The sequence below is a fragment of the Tubulanus polymorphus genome, chromosome 8 (assembly GCF_964204645.1).
Source record: "Tubulanus polymorphus chromosome 8, tnTubPoly1.2, whole genome shotgun sequence".
Lineage (NCBI taxonomy): Eukaryota > Metazoa > Nemertea > Palaeonemertea > Tubulaniformes > Tubulanidae > Tubulanus > Tubulanus polymorphus.
In genome coordinates, this window is record NC_134032.1 from 10,454,796 (window position 1) to 10,473,118 (window position 18,323).

Genomic DNA, 18,323 nt, shown 5'->3' on the forward strand with positions numbered 1-18,323 from the left:
ACATACTAGCCGACACAGTCCTGTTGACAGTTCAAAGGGGGATATGTCAAGAGATGGATTTCTGGGTGGATCTGGGAGCTGTAAAGATGCTGTTCTAGATACGAATAACATGGACGATGTTGTAGATTGTGGCGACGATTTATCCAAAACTCAAGACGTGGATGGTGACGAAAGTGGAAAAACCGATGACGTAGTCGGCGTAGAGTTAACGAATACCGATGACGTAGATGATGATAAATCTACGAAAACTGATAATGTCGATGATAACACGACAAACACAGATTGCGTAAGCAATGAAGAAGAAGCCAAAACTAATGACGTAGTCGATAAGGGATCAGTGAATACCGATGATGAAGATAGGTATGAAATAACGAAAACTGACGACGTAAATTATGAAAAGGAATCTGGAATCGACGACGAAGATGGCAAAGAAAGCCCTAACCAGGGAGATCTTTCCGAAGCGCAAATTAATTACGTAAATTATGATACAAAAACTGCTGACGAAGATGAACATAACTCTAACACTAAAATTAATGCTGATGCGGTAGAAAGTAATGGTGAGAAAAGCGACGAAATGGCAAATGGATATATTTCAACAGGGAGTTACGGGAATGTAGATTCTGATGAAACTTCAGCTCACGATGAAATACAGCACTGTGTAGTGATCGAAGGTGTTGCTTCTAAGTCGTCACTCGGTGACGCACGTAACCAATTACAACAAATTAGCGAAAACAGAGACTCGCAGGAAATCACGTATTCACAAGTTTCAAAGCGCGAGCCGCCGGTTGATACTAGTCAGAATATATCAAATTCAGACAACGGAGTTTATAACTGTAGCGATATCGTGGAGGAACATTTAACTATGGCAACTTCTGAGAAATCGGATTCTGGATTCAATGCGATAGGGACCGCAAATACTGGTGACGTAGTTGGTGGTAACATCCTAAAAACGGGAGACGCGCGTGGCGACAATCCTGCTGAGACTGCTGACGAAAATTTCACGGAATTTGGGGAAAATGAGGTATTTCTGGCAAATGAACCGGGAAATGTTATAGTGGAGAATTCTGAGGCGTTAAATCCAACAGAAAGTCGATCAGATACTAACAATATCGATAAGGTGCCGCTAGACGGCGCACTAGGTTTGACTGCCACGGAGGAACACGATTTTCAAAAGTCCACGGTCGATTCCGAAAAGGATGAAGCAACTCTGTTGGATTTAGGGATGGAAAATGGAGAAATCAAAGATGTTTTTGTAAATGGTTCGAATAATAAGCCAGTCACAGTACAGGAACATAAAAGTGCCGAACCTGATTTAGCCAACGACGTGACTGACCTTGACGGTCAGGAAATAGGATGCAGAATATCGGTTTGTAAACAAGAAGAACAAATCCATAGCGAATTGTCGATCTGTGCCCAGGAAGAAGGAAAGTCATCGAGTGGGGAATACGGTGCAGACAATTCGCAACTCACACCTGATAAAAATGGAAGAAATGTAACAATGGAGGAGACAAGGATTGAAGATGGAAGAGCTGAACGTGACCTTATATCGAAAGAGAATTTGGAATTACAGCTGGACGAAAACAATAAAGGTACCATCGGAAATTTCGATTTGGACCTTAATTCGGAACAAGTGCAAGACAACGGTCATGGAATTGATGGTGATTTGAAATTGAAAACCGAACCCAATAAGTTCAATGGGGAAGACCGTGTAAATTCTGGCCTATCAGGCGATACGAATGGCAACAATACAAACACCGGCTTATACCAAAATAACATTCTTTCTGGTCACGTCGATGGAATCACGGTGGTAGATAATGCTTTCAAAGGGATGGATCTAGGTGAAAAAGATGCTAAAATCGGCCAAGTAGATTCAGCCTCCAACGGATTGGAGATGGATAGCGTAGTCCAGAGTGAAATATCTCAGGATATCGAGGGAATACGCTTCGGTCAGGATGTTACCAGGGACAAGAAAAGTGACATATCCGATGAATCGAATACAACAATTGCCGATAAGCAGTCCATTAGTGAAAAACACGGTGCTGAAAGTGTAAAGACTTATTCGAGCGTAAAAGAGATTTTTGACAATGACGCCACCAGACCGTCACCCCTCGGTGAATCGATCAGCTCCAGGGGGCGCCATGTGTCTCTGAACGCGTTAATCCCGACGAGATACAGCCGAACTCCGACTTACAACGATAGTAATCGCTTGAGCCCGGGATATGTGCATCCCAACCATCGATTGTCAACGATGACCGACTCATCCAGACAGTCCCCACTCACCGGAGTCTACTCGCCCCTGAGTTACACAACAGGCGTGTCTGACGGTTCGAATCCCGCTAGCGAGCTGCTTCTCACGTCAGACGGAGCTAACAGCGCGAGTTTATTGGGAATAGACCGCACTGAAATGAGCAACGAGCCAGGGTTCAACCAAGCCAACAATTACAATATCAATCTCGATAACAGTTTGTGCATGTCGGACGATATTGACACTGGTATAACCACGCTTTTCGGTGCGACCCGTGAGAATGCCGATAATGACGTCATCGCAGGACGTGATCAGTCGCGTGATAACATAAGCTTAGAACTGGGTGAGTTTCGCGGATCGGGCGTGCGACAAGAGTTGGAAAGAAGGCCACAATTCTACGACAATCCCAGCTACGAGGCGGATGAGGAAGAACAAAATGGCGTTGTCGATGAAAGCGAAAGTTTGCACACTAAAGGCGGCGGCCGTGACGGCAGGTCATTCGTACCCTCATCGAAGTTGAGCGCTAATTCGTTAGCCATCCCGACCATTAAAAAACATCGCTGGAGCGTCATGAAAATCGATCAAGACGGCCACGTGATCAGCGAGGAGGACTATCTAGTGCCGTATCGTGAGTCGCGATGTAATTCGGCCGTCGTAGTTGATGATATTCGTGAAAAGCCGGATGCGGACGAGGAATGTAAAGCGGCCGACGGCGTTTTAGCCGGTGAAAATGTGGACGTTTCCGCGAATGTCGTCGTCACGGAAATCGAGCCAGTGACGAAAGCTGATGATGGAACCGACTGCTTAATATTAAAAGAATCTGCTAGCGTGGATGAGCGCTATCGAAAATCTCAGCCGGAAGAGCTCACTAGATCAGCAGAAAATATTAGCACAGAAAATGGTACTGTGTGCAGGGGAAGCGAGTTATCGATAGACAGCGCTGATATTCCGAAATATGGCGCTGAACTACCACCGACTAGTGATACCGATGTCACTGAGCTACCACTAAGAGCTTGTGCTGAGTCATCGACTACAGATGGCGCTGATGTCGCTGAAATGCCACCAACGGTTGGCACCGATTTCACTGAAATATCACCGGCAGCAGACAGGAGTGCTGATATGAGTGAATTACTGCCTACAGACGGCGCTGATGTCATTGAACTACCACCGACAGACGGCAAAGTGAACGACTCTTTGGAACTCAGCAGTCAGCATTTTGGCGAAGATGCACATGATAACTGTACTGATATAAAGGCTCCCCGCGGTACAGATGAGTCCCAAATTGAACCGAATGAATTTGTTATGAATGAGAAGATAATCATGAATTCAGATAGTCGGCGGATGTCTAATACATGTAACAGTGAAGCCGGTTCCGAGTTGGAAAAACATAACGCTGTGTCGAATATGGTCAGCGATTCTGTATCAAATGTTGGTATCGATGAAAAGTGTAGCCACGATAAAGAAACGCCCACTCCGAATTTCAATGCGATCTTTTTAAACTCAAACATCGATACTGAGGTACAACCCGATTCACCGCGCCGAACTTCAGGGTCAGAAAAGGATTCGGACTCAACACCAAATACTGGGAATATTGAAGGTGATGACTTGACCTTAACTACTGTGGTTTTCTCGGCCGATCTTACTGAAGACCCTTTGTTGAAAGATGGCGTGGAATATCCCTTACTTGACGATAGAATCTCCGAATTAACTAGAGATGGGGAGGATCCTTGCTATCCGGTTTTAAAAACAACCGTCACAAAGGATGAATCCCAATCCGAGACACAAGACCATGCTCCTAGAAGTGAATGCTACCAACCTGGAGAGGAAAACGTCGATACAAGTAACAAAATGCGCAGTGATAAAGTCAAATTGGAAAGCGCAACTCTTAAAAAGACGTACAACGACGACAAAGGGATTCCTTCAGCCAAAAGTGAAACTGAAAGAAATGAAGATCAGATGTCCATCATAAGTTTGGAAAATAAAGGCTCAAATAAAGTTTCAATGGAACCAGCCAGTGAAGGTTTAGGAGCAATCGATACTGAGAAAGTAGGCGTGGAACCGACATCGCCGCAGAAACGAGTAATTGACAGTTTTGACCCAACAACAACAGATGCCACGTTCAATCGACACGTTAAATTCAAAAACAACGGCCGAGATTTGCGGAAAGTAGATGACACTGGTAGTTTCGGCAGTTCAGACCAAGGTCACCGGAAGACAACTGGCAAAGAAGCGAAAATTGCGGTTAAAAATTCGAGGACTAGTACTTTGAATAAGCTCGGGGATAGGGCGGAGAGGGATTTAAAACCCACGCCACCAAAATCGACTGCAAGGGCAAAATCATCCGTTCGTACCCCGATTACGCGAACACATCCGCCACCGGTGTCCGAATCCGCGAAACGGCGACCAAGAACTAGCAACGCTATAGCAACGAAACTGCATGGTTACGATTCCGTAGGTAACGGAACTGGGCGTAGCGCGGCAACGGTTGCGCGGGTGGCGGCGAGCGAGGAGGTGCCGCGATCAACATCAACAGCGAGAGGCGTGAAAAATACAAGCAGTAGGGATTTACGAGATAGAGTGAGCGAAACTTCAGCGGAACGAGCACCAACTGCGACCACGCGGCGCGTTTATAGGAATGCTACGCTAAAGACTCTGACTGTTACAGTGAAATCGTCTGCCGAACCGGGTCCGCTGAAACGAGCGAATACCGATTTATCCGCAGCGGCGACTAGAAATCGTAGCCATAAAACTAGTCCTTACTTACAGAGACTTTTAACGCGGAGATTAGTTTCTCAAAATCCGGATTTCGTTCGACCGCATTTACCGAAACCGAACAAGCCACCGGAGGTCGCCACTCGTGCCCGACCGGCGACGACTAGTGACGTCGTTGATAATAGTGACGTCAGAACAGCCGCCTGGTCCGATTCGGATTCCGGGCACGATAGTCCGCGGACTTTGTCGCGCTGGACGGAAAATACGGGCGAATCGCGAGTGACGTTAATCAGCTCGGCCTCGGAAATTGTCATGACGGGTGTCGCGAAAGGTAAAGAAATTCTCCCTGCTGTGTTTTTTGAGAAAAAAATCACAATTCTTTTTACGGCACCCTTGCGATAGAGTGCTAGAAAAACATGTTGCAATTTCACTTCACTTTCCCCTTGTTACTTTCATTCAAGCAATCACGGGTTCTGTGCGGTTATAATCGCGTATTTGAAACGAACAAAATAGGTCTCTTTGTGGTCATCCGTTGCACGCACGATTTTCCTGGACTAAGGTACGTAGTTCTTGGTTAGGTTCGACTCCGTAAAATCAGTTTATTTTCAAAGTCGGATATGAACCGAGAACTATGGAACTGGGTCCTAAGTTGATACACGCACAAAAATATAAATATATAAACTAACCGGTTTGCAGTGTGAAGAATATTTTCTACTTTTCAGAGAGGAGAATCTAGCTATTTTTGCTGGCGACCAAGTGACATATATTCAAACGTTTGAAAAAGATTTGATATTAATTTTACATGTGTTCTTAATCATAGTTGTTCGTATCAGTTGAAAGAACAGACAATTTCCTTTTCGCCTAATCGATCTTTCTCTCCGTTTTTTTTCTTCGCAGACGAGAGCCCGAAAAGCGGTCGAAAGAAGCAGAAAGAATATTTCAAAGAGGAACTGAGACGTCTGCAAGAGGGACTGAAAAGAGAATCGTCGAAGATTAAGCCGCCGCCCGTGTAAGTAGGCCCGCAATGTCGGAACTGAGTTTACATTCTGTTTTACATAGAATACAAAATAAGCATACGTCATAACACAAATATCGACGACGTCATCAGAAATTGTTTACATTTCTATTTATAGACGTGAACACTTCCCGAATGTTTACACAGATCTACAGCCGTATTACAATACATATACAGTGAAATATTTAATTGACGAGGTATGCACTAGAGGGCGTTCATGTTCGATGGATTTGCTGGCATTAAACTTCTTAAGTAATTAAAAATACACAGGCCTGTTTTGGATTATAACAGTAGTATCACATGATTGGTATTGTTCATGTTGTTTGTGCGATTCATGATTTAATTTCCATCATATATCCTGCTCAAAATAGAAAATTAGTCCTGTTTTTTTAATTGAACTGTTTCATTTTGTATCCCTTACAAACCAGACCCTGGTTAAAGCGATAAACTATCCCAATTTATCCTAATCTATCTTATATGTTATAAATAAACAGCATTTATCTTCTATCTTATCCTTTCAATACAAAATTGATGGAATGTCATTGTTCTTAATTTGTGTTATTTTTTTAGGAAGAAGAGCCGATGACGCAACGGGTAAGTCGGGATTAAGAGATTGAGAAAGCCGACCACGAAACGTGTGGCTAATGGACTATCTATAGGTTAATATTGAAACGATTCTGAATTTCAGGATGAATCGGCAGTAAGCGGCGGCTCGACCTACAGGACTAGACCGACCGCTACCGGGTTGGTTGACCCGTGGATGGATCTGGACATGGACCGTGGGCTCTTACCGAAAATCGAACACAAAGATTCGGCGACTCCCAGAGAAAAGAAAAAGTAAGAAATCACCAACTATTTTTCAATTCTCATCTCTTGCACTTATTATCACCATGGTACTCCATGACGACGAATTCTGTACACGCGATTTGCGGCAATATTACGTCATTGAATACTTCATCTGAAATCGAATGACGTCATAGTGGGTTTGCTAGTTTATGCTAAGCTATATTAAATTCACGTCACAGAGAAAAATGTTCCCAGATTTTGAAAGTTTCTATCTGTCGAGTTTACATCATCGATTTCGGCACCTCATTTTCCAGGAAACGCTCAAGCGAAAAACGGCCTCCGAAAGAGGGCAGCACACGTCTTCCAAAATTCCCATCGGTTAAAGTGGAAGGGCAAGATCTGGCGCGTGAGCTCACTTATAAAGATGTTCCGTCTTTAAGGTAGGATTACACTGGCGGCATTAGTGTATCCTCAACCATCCCCTTCTGGCAATCGACAGACTACCGCCATCCTTGAAATCCTGACCACCAAGACTTCACCAAGTCTCTTCTCTGAAACGAACCAAGCCTATTATATTTAAAAGTGAATGATGTTTTGTTTTACCAGATCCCATTGGTATTTACAGACGCAATCGGGAGGGGGGGGGGGTATTCCAGGTTGCCGATTGCCTAGGGTGGATCTAGGCTGTAGATTAAGGCATTTTTGAGGCTCTAGATTATCTGATGGGGTTGGGTGGTTCCAGACTTCGAATTATCTAAGAGTGGTAATAGGCTGGGGCCAGTTCCACAGTCGAGACTTAAGTTCAAAAGTGGGCTTAAGTCTTAAGATTGGTATTTAGTTGTTAGATTGGCTATAGAACTAACATGGTCTTAGACTGAGCTTAAGTATAAGCCATGACTATGGACCGGCCCCTGTAGATTTAGGGGTGTTTTAGGCTGTATATTGTCTGATGGGGATAGGATACTTTCGGGCTGCAGATTGTCATAAGAGATGGGTTTAGGCTACAATCATATATATAACAGCAACATTTTGAATCTATTTTCACTTCAACATCTTTATTTACAGGGAAGATTTGAAGCGGTCATATAGTTTGAACGCGCAGCGCAAAATCGACGAAGATTACACGAGAACGAAGCAGGATTTCTATCGCATGCAACTCGACCGAATGGAAGAGGTTCACCCGAGAAGTCGACCGCACATGCGCTCCGTATATTTCGCCTATTTGCAGAATACGCCCGGTTCTAAGAAAGCCCTGTACGAATGCGTCGGCCAACTGGAAAAACACCAAGATCAAGAAAACGAAAACAACAATCATAAAGAACAACCTCAAGAGCAGCAGGAGCAACAGCAACAAGAAAAACAATTTCAAATGGAAGTTCAAATACAAGCTTGAATTAACCGATCAAATCCTTACAAACCCACAACCCAATCACACACAGCGTATCATTCTTTGGTTTGCATTATGTAGATTTTCTCACATCGACCAACCAAATCCATCGATAGATGTAAGATCATTTTTGACTAGCCTATTTGAATATGCAAATGACGATTCGGGTATTATCACCCGATCAAATTCTAGATTACACTACGTTACACGTTTACTAGAAAATACTTGGTTTTGAATTTGCAATAAATTTGAATATGAAATAAATTTGAATATGCAAATGAGGTACTGGACCGCTGACGAATATATTTCAGATCATGTTCAAACGTAAATGCGTTATAAATGTGGTATAACTTGTCGTTACGTTTAATCTTTCTTCACTTTTAAGGAAATAATCTTCTTTTGTACAGTCTTCAGTCCATTTTCACGAATTCACGAATTTATGATTCATACCTATAGTTAATGGAAATAAACATTACCACGTACGTATTGTATTCTTCAATTTAACTTTGTTCCATTCTCGATGTTTCACAAACACTGGTAACTGATTAGCGCTTGATAATCTCAATTTTCTGCTGTTGTCGACTATACTTTTGTCTTAAATTTATTCGTTATTAACTGCATGTACTATATATTATTTGAAGCAAATAATCTTAGGTTTTTGAAAAAAATCTGATTCCAGCGTCGAAGAAGCAATTTCTGTGATCTGTAAAAGTCTTGTTGTAAGATGTAAATAATAAAACAGAGTGTCTATATTACTATACTTGAATCTATTTGTTTGTCTATCATTTATGGTAATCTGGCTGTGACACGGTTTATGAATTTATAGGATGTCTTGGGGTTAAATACATGCATTTACTTCCCCCCCCCCCCGGCCCAAGATGAATAGTTGATAGTCGTATTTTCGCGAATAAGATATTTCCAATTTTTAGGGTTCGAACACGATGCGATGATACGCCACGAAAGCTAACGTGCATATCGTGAAGTTTTGTTGTCACGAATTCCACTAATTCTTATCAAACGAACCAAAGTGTTTTTGAATTTTTCGTTCGCGATTGTAAAAACAATGAAATTCACGCATGAATTTAAAAGTGACGTAACCCCGTAAATTTCATTTAACACATCCTTGTAAAGTGTTAATCCGCCGATCTTACTGATGAATCCGGGCAGTTCAAGAACTGTGAATACGATACTCATTGTCAGCACCATTTTAGTGGCTTTCGTTTGATTTTCAGACGATGGAATCTTCGTTGCTGACAGAGTTTTGCGTTGCTTACTTTTGACGCGTAAGACAACAATGAGAGCTATGTTCGCTGCCAGAACTAAGATGTTTGAAATGAAAACACGGATGATTGGATCGACGTACCTATTCATGATAGTGTAAATCCGTTTATAAAAAAGCAAAGATGTGTAATGATCAGATCGAAACTCTTTATATTCCCTTAACAATTTCGCCCTCATCGTAATCGGGTAGTAAGCGCTTATAGATAATGAGAGTATACCCGTAATGATGATAAGTGGCTTCAAGCTACGTTTTACGCGGAGCGGAAAAATGATAGTTACCAATCTTTCACATTGAATTATGACGATCAAATAGTTTCGAAACATCAAAAATCCTTTAAAAAACATACTTCCCCATATGCTTATGTACACCGGGGAAATTCGGTAATTAGGAAATTTCTTGATAGATTCGCCATACCACGCGTAGTGAATGTAATAACGAACTGAGAACGTGATAAACGTTGCCAGCAAAAACATGATGTCGACGAGTGCGAGGCATTTCAGTAAATCGAAGCAGCGGTTTTTTGTTTTCTGTTTGTGAAATACGACGATAACCATCGCGTTGAATATAACGCCAACTATGACTAGCGGAGGTACGATGTACGCGTAGCTAATCCAAGCGTACACCCTAACTGAATCGTAAACATATACACGTTTTTTCATCTTTTCGAAAAACCTGATTCGTCTGCTTTACGTAAGCCTTGGACGCGCCTATACCTGCTGAAACACCTAAACCCATGCGTAAATTCTTAACGGACAATACACACAGCATGTAATGTACAGACTACGACTAATTCTGTCGCATCGGGAAGCAAATTACCTAATGTGTATGTCAAATGAACTAGATTTGAATACGCATCTGACGTACATTCAAAGCTTTTAGGACGAGAAAGAAAATGGACGTGAACACGGTTTTCACAAAATGTGAAAAGCCTATCGTTAGTTAAAATGTAAATCAGCAGTTCACCACTATAGTGATCCACGACGCTCTACGATCCTAGTATGACAACTATATATGCTGACAATTTCTAATGATTTCCCCCAAATTCTCCGATCCACAAATTCTTCGAGATTATTTCTTACAATTCAATCTTGCTATCGACGATTTTTAGTTATCATCCTACCTAAATTCATATATATTCAATCAATTAAATTTAAATCGGAGCAAAAGACTTTTTAAACCGGATTCCCGACGTCGAAAGAAAAATCATTTTTCTCTGATCTGAAAAACTTGTTTCATCAAAATATACTCGTTACATAACTATGAAAATAATTAGCTTATCATTTGTGGTAACTGTTTGGCTGTGACCCGGTTTATAAACATATTATATAGTATGTCTAGGGAGTCAATCGTTAGTCGAAAATATCTATTAGATAATCGATAACCAGTTAGCAATTAATCTTAGGCGAAAACGAATTTCCATCTTAATTTAGGATTCGAACAGCATACGATGATACGTCACAAACTACCGTTCATATCGTCTGATATATCAGGTCATTTTCAATAAATGAAACAGCGTATTTCTGTATTGTTTATTCACGATTACATAAAGAATGAAATTCACGCATGAGTTGAGGATCGATGTCCATCCGTAAATGTCGTTAGATACTCTATTGAAAGATGTACTTCCTCCGATCTTACCGAGGAAACCCGGAAGTTCTAATACGGCGAATACGATACTCATTGAAAGCGCCATTTTAGTGGCTTTCGTTTGATTTTGAGACGACGAAATCTTGGTCGCTGACAGAGTCTTACTTTTGACGCATAATACAATAATGAGAGCAATGTTTGCCGCGAAAACAACGATATTTGAAATAATAACACGGATAATCGGATCGATGAAATTGTTCATTAAATTATAAATTCGTTTATAAGGAGTGAAAGTAATGTAATGAACAAATCGAAACTCTTTGTATCTGCGCGACAACCTTGGTCTCATTGAAATCGGGTAATAGGCACCTATAGACACTGATAATAAACCCGTAATGATGACAAGTGGCTTCAAGCTACGTTTCAGATGAAGCGGATAAGTGATAGTAACCAATCTTTCACATTGAATTATGACGGTCAAATAATTACGAAACAACAGAAATCCTTTGTAAAACATGCTACCCCATATGTTCAAGTACACCGGTGAAATTCGGTAATTAGGAAATTTCATGATTGATTCGCCATACCACGCGTAGTGGATGTAATAACGGACGGGAAACGTGATAAACATTGTTAGCAAAAACATAATGTCGACGAGTGCGAGGCATTTCAGTAAATCGAAGCAGCGGTTTTTAGTTTTCAGTTTGTGAAATACAATGATAACCATCACATTGAATATAACACCGACTAGGACTATCGTAGGTACGATGTATGCTATGCCAATCCACACCAAAGAATACGTACTCAATCTCGGGTTGTTAGTTTTATTCATTTTTGTTTTCAAAGTATCCGATTCATCTGCAGCTATCTAAACCAGGGAGCACCTACCAACTGAAACCGAATTTCATAACTGAAACGGTTCGTAGATTCTCATATCCCACAAAACACAGAGCTTAATTCGTGCATAAAGTCACTATATTTGAGTCGGAGTCAGAGACACTTTATTCAATGTGAACGTCGAATATGATAAACAGTATGCAAACTACCTGATGAACATTCAAGGCTTTTATGACGAGAACGAAAATATGACACAGAGCAGTTAGATTGCTACAGAAAAACTTCGCGCATGCAGAAATTATAGCTTGCAATACAGAGCAGCTGATTATAGTGATACATTTACACATAGAAATATGTACAAGTTTTATTCAGGTCGAAAAAAGTGTGATTCAAACGCTTCATGTTAGTCAGTATATATACACTGCGGCAGAAACGTAGCTGCATTAATTAAATGCCTCCCTCTTCCAAAACTTCAATATCCGTCGTCTGCGAAACTGCGTTATCAATGCCGATGACGTCATCATTTTTTGTGCCGACTGGTCGGAAACAGCAAGGAGGCATGGTGAAGCATTCCCTCATTCCCGCACCCGGGCAACAGCAAATACTGCATCTATCCTCACACATATAATAGGCCTTGTCCCCGGAGTCGACCTTGGAAAAAATTGCTTGATAAAAATTTTTCAACATGAATGGCACAACGTATTGAATGATTCATAAACCACTGAAACATATTCAAAATGGACGGCGCGGTAACGTATTGAATAAATTAACCACTAAAACACGTACAAAATGGGTGATGAAATATTCAAATAGTACGTGAAAAACTACTGGTATATTCAAAAAAGCATGACAATACTACTAAACGTATCCATTTAAACTGATTGACGAATTGCAAATTCTGCCACGAGAAACTTCTTGAATTTAGAAATTACGGTGCGCAATGGCGAAAGGCTTATGATGTATTGCCATGTAAGTTATAAGAAGTTTGAAATAATATATAACATAAAATCCATTCCCTTCCACAACAATGCATTGAAAACATTTATATATCATTGAATATTTGATTTCATTACTTTTCGATAGTAGTCAAAAGCAGGTCTAACATAACTTTAATTAAGGTTTGCCTAATTGGGCCCCTTAAAAACGACGAAACAACCAATGGACGCGCAGGTAAGGTGCAGGGGATGTATTTTCAACTTTTAGCATTCGAACCCGATACGTCACTAGCTATTATTATTCAAATCCTTGGTAATCTTCAACAAATAAATAAATGAAACAGCGTATTTCTGAATTGTCTACTTACGATTACATAAAGTATACAAATCACGCATGAATTGAAGAAAGATGTCCAAGTGTAAATTTGATTGAATACAATATTAAAAGATGCACTTCCTCCGAATTTAGCGAGGAAACCTGGGAATTCTAAAACGGCGAATACAATACATATTGTAAGCACCATTTTAGTGGCTTTCGTTTGATTTTGAGACGGTGAAATCTTGGTCGATGAAAGAGTTTTGCGTTGCTTACTTTTGACACATAAGACAATAATGAGAGCAATGTTTGCCGCGAAAACAAAGGTATTTGAAATGATAACACGGATGATCGGGTCGATGTACTTGTTCATTAAATTGTAAATTCGTTTATAAGAAATTGAAGATATGTGATGAACAAACCGAAATTCTTTATATCCACGCAAATATGTTTCCCTCATTGTAATCGGGTAATAAGCACCTATAGACATCGATAAGAGACCCGTAATGATGACAAGCGGCTTCAAGCTACGTTTCACATGTAGTGGAAAGCTGATAGTAACCAATCTTTCACATTGAATTATGACGGTCAAATAGTTTCGAAACACCAGAAATCCTTTAGAAAACATACTTCCCCATATGTTTAAGTGTGCCGGGGAAATGTGGTAATTAGGAAATTTCATGACAGATTCGCCATACCACGCGTAGTGTATGTAATAACGAACAGAGAACGTGATGAACATAGCCAGCAAAAGCATCATGTCGACTAGTGCGAGGCATTTCAGTAAATCGAAGCAGCGGTTTTTAGTTTTCAGTTTATGAAATACGGTGATAACCATCGCGTTGAATACAACACCGACTGTGACTAGCGGAGGTACAACGAACGCGTAGATCATCCAAGCATACACCCTAACTGAATCGTAAACATATGAAGTCATATTCATTTTCAGATTAATCTAATTCGTCTGCGGGACGCGCCTACTTGCTGAAACTTATTATCCTATCATAACCCACCGCGTAAGTTTTTAACGGACAATACGCAGAGCTCGTATAACTTGTACAGGTTACATCTGATTTTGTCGCTTCGGAAAGCAAATTATTTTATGTCAATGTTGAATATTATAAACTTGACTATACAAACTAGCTGGTGTATATTCAAAGCTTTTAGAATGAAAAAGAAAAGATAGACGCGAACTTAGTTTGAGTTAAGCTGAGAATTCTGGAATTCAGAATATACGCTTCACCACAACAACATTGGACAACCCTCACATCGTTTTAGTTCTGAGGCAGAGCAGCAATTCACCACAGTGATCCATACAGCTCTACGATCCTAGTGTGACAACTACATGAGCAGACAATTTCTTATAATTTTACAAATTCTCCAATCCACTCAGATATTCCTTCTCTAACATTTCCAGTTTTAAGTGTTTTTCAGTAATCCTACCTAACTTCATTTTTCTAAGCTATCGCATATATATTGAATTTAAATCAGAGTGAAACTATGACTTTTGAAATATGAATTCGACGTAAAAAAATCCATTAAATCTTGTTTTGATGCGGAAATAATGAAATAGTGATAAATTACTGGTTTATTATGTACAGTAACTGGCTGTGACCACGTTGATGAACATGTATAGCATGTCTCATGAGTCAATGACTCGATGACAAATATTTCCAATTTCTATGATAGGACCCGCATACGATGATACGTCACAAGCTACCGTTCCTATCGTCTGGTATATCAATTGATTTTAAATAACTGAAACAACGTATTTCTGTATTGTTTACTTACGATTACATAAAGTAAGAAATTCACGCATGAATTGAGGAACGACGTCCATCCGTAAATGTCGTCAAATACTCGATTAAAGGATGTGCTTCCTCCGATCTTACCGAGGAAACCCGGAAGTTCTAATACGGCGAATACGATACTCATTGTTAGCGCCATTTTAGTAGCTTTCGTTTGATTTTGAGATGGTGAAATCTTGGTCGATGAAAGAGTTTTGCGTTGCTGACTTTTGACACACAAGACAATAATGAGAGCAATGTTTGCCGCGAAAACAAAGGTATTTGAAATGATAACACGGATGATCGGGTCGATGTATTTGTTCATTAAATTGTAAATTCGTTTATAAGGAGTGAAAGTAATGTAATGAACGAATCGAAACGCTTTATATCTGCCCGAAAACCTTTGTCTCATTAAAATCGGGTAATAGGCACCTAAAGCCATCGATAATAAACCCGTTATGATGACAAGTGGCTTCAAGCTACGTTTAACATGAAGCGGATAAGTGATAGTAACCAATCTTTCGCATTGAATGATGACGGTCAGATAATTCCGAAACACCAGAAATCCTTTAGAAAACATACTTCCCCATATGTTCAAGTACACCGGAGAAATTCGGTAATTAGGAAATTTCATGATAGATTCGCCATACCACGCATAGTGGATGTAATAACGGACGGGATACGTGATAAACATTGCTAGCAAAAACATAATGTCGACTAGTGCGAGGCATTTCAGTAAATCGAAGCAGCGGTTTTTAGTTTTCAGTATGTGAAACACGACGATAACCATCGCGTTGAATATAACACCGACTAGGACTATCGTAGGTACGATGTACGCAATGCCGATCCATACCATAGAATATGGGCTTCTCGGGTTGTTAGTTTTATTCATTTCTTATTCAAAGAATCCGATTCATCTGCAGCTATCTGAAACCAGGGAGCACCTACCAACTGAAACCGAATTTCATAAGTGAAACGGTCGCGTAAATTTATATATCACACAAAACATAATGTGTGCACGAAGAAAACATATTTGTGTTGGACTCAGATACACTTTATTCTATGTGAACGTCGAATATGATAAACAGTATGCACACTATCTGATTTGCATTCAAAGCTTTTACGATTTGAACGAAAATATGACACAGAGGAGTTAGATTGCGGCAAATAAACTCGCGCATTCAGAAGTGATAGCTTGCAATACTGAGCGGCTGATTATAGCGATACATTTACTCATGGAAATATATGTACACGTTTTACTCAATTCACAACAAGGCGTTGTTAGTCCGCACAGACAGTGCAGCAGAAACGTAGCTGCATTAATCAAATACCCGTCTCTTCCAATACTTCAATATTCGCCGTCTGCGAAACTGCTGACGAATCGAGCAGCCAAATCGTCTTCGTTGTCAATACCGATGACGTCATCAGTTCTATCGCGGCATGGTCGGAAACAACAAGGATGTATGGTGAAGCATTCCCTCATTCCCGCGCCCGGGCAACAGCAAACACTGCATCTATCCTTGCACATAGGCCTTGTCCTCCGGAGTCGACCTTGGAAAAAATTGCTTGATAAATGTTTTTCAACATGAATGGCACAACGTATTGAATGATTCATAAACCACTGAAACGTTTTCAAAATGGACGACGCGGTAACGTATTGAATAAATAAACCACTAAAACACGTACAAAATGAGAGATGGAATATTAAGATAGTACGTGAAAAACTACTGGTATATTCAAAAAAGCATGACAATACTACTAAACGTATCCATTTAAACTGATTGACGAAATGCAAATTCTGCCACGAGAAACTTCTTGAATTTAGAAATTACGGTGCGCAATGGCGAAAGGCTTATGATGTATTGCCACGTAGGCTAAAAGAAGTTTAATAATATATAACATAAAATTCATTCCCTTCCACAACAATGCATTGAAAACATTTATGTATTATTGTTCGAAGGCACAGCAGCATCAATAAATCCGATTTCTAATTTCAAACTCTTCTTTTTTTCACTTGATTTAAGTACTTTTCAATACTTGATTTCAGTACTTTTCGATAGTAGTCAAAAGCAGGTCTAACATGACTTTAATTAAGGTTTGCCTATATTGGGCCCCTTAAAAACGACGAAACAACCAATGGACGTGCAGGTAAGGTGCAGGGGACGTTTTTTCAACTTTTAGCATTCGAACCCGTTACGTCACTTGCTACTATCATTCAAATCCTAGATAATCTTCAACAAATAAATAACTGAAACAGCGTATTTCTGAATTGTCTACTTACGATTACATAAAGTATAAAATTCACGCATGAATTGAAGAAAGATGTCCAAGTGTAAATTTGATTGAATACAATATTAAAAGATGCGCTTCCTCCGATTTTAGCGAGGAAACCTGGGAATTCTAAAATGGCGAATACGATACTCATTGTAAGCACCATTTTAGTGGCTTTCGTTTGATTTTGAGACGGTGAAATCTTGGTCGATGAAAGAGTTTTGCGTTGCTCACTTTTAACACATAAGACAATAATGAGAGCAATGTTTGCCGCGAAAACAAAGGTATTTGAAATGATAACACGGATGATCGGGTCGATGTACTTGTTCATTAAATTGTAAATTCGTTTATAAGAAATGAAAGATATGTAATGAACAAACCGAAATTCTTTATATCCGCGCAAATATGTTTCCCTCATTGTAATCGGGTAATAGGCACCTATAGACATCGATAATAAACCCGTAAGGATGACAAGCGGCTTCAAGCTACGTTTCACGTGTAGTGGAAAGCTGATAGTAACCAATCTTTCGCATTGAATTATGACGGTCAAATAGTTTCGAACCACCAGAAATCCTTTAAAAAACATACTTCCCCATATGTTTAAGTGTGCCGGGGAAATGCGGTAATTAGGAAATTTCATGACAGATTCGCCATACCACGCGTAGTGTATGTAATAACGAACAGAGAACGTGATGAACATAGCCAGCAAAAGCATCATGTCGACTAGTGCGAGGTATTTCAGTAAATCGAAGCAGCGGTTTTTAGTTTTCAGTTTATGAAATACGGTGATAACCATCGCGTTGAATACAACACCGACTGTGACTAGCGGAGGTACAACGAACGCGTAGATCATCCAAGCATACACCCTAACTGAATCGTAAACATATGAAGTCATATTCATTTTTCAGATTAATCCAATTCGTCTGCGGTAAACCTTGGACGCGCCTACTCGCTGAAACTTATTATCCTATCTTAACCCACCGCCTAAGTTTTTAACGGACAATACGCAGAGCTCGTGACACGTGTACAGGTTACATCTGATTTTGTCGCATCGGAAAGCAAATTATCTTATGTGAATGTTGAATATTATGAACTTGACTATACAAACTAGTTGGTGTATATTCAAAGCTTTTAGAATGAAAAAGAAAAGATAGACGCGAACT

General features: G+C 40.1%; 1 protein-coding gene across 7 annotated transcripts in view; it reads right to left on the reverse strand.

Annotated features, from left to right (window-relative positions):
- The window catches only part of LOC141910059 (uncharacterized), a 42,713-nt gene that overhangs the window by 14,976 nt on the left and 9,414 nt on the right, over positions 1 to 18,323 (reverse strand). For 3 of the 7 annotated variants that reach the window (XM_074800766.1, XM_074800771.1, XM_074800765.1), the window contains one exon: positions 6,767 to 7,309. The exons of 1 other annotated variant lie outside the window; for it this stretch is intronic. The gene's annotated coding sequence lies outside the window, so the exon portion shown is untranslated. Of the gene's footprint in view, positions 1 to 6,766; positions 7,310 to 8,509; positions 8,596 to 12,227; positions 12,503 to 16,145; positions 16,441 to 18,323 lie in introns of those variants that run through there. 3 more of the 7 variants (XM_074800768.1, XM_074800770.1, XM_074800769.1) reach the window with 3 other exon arrangements.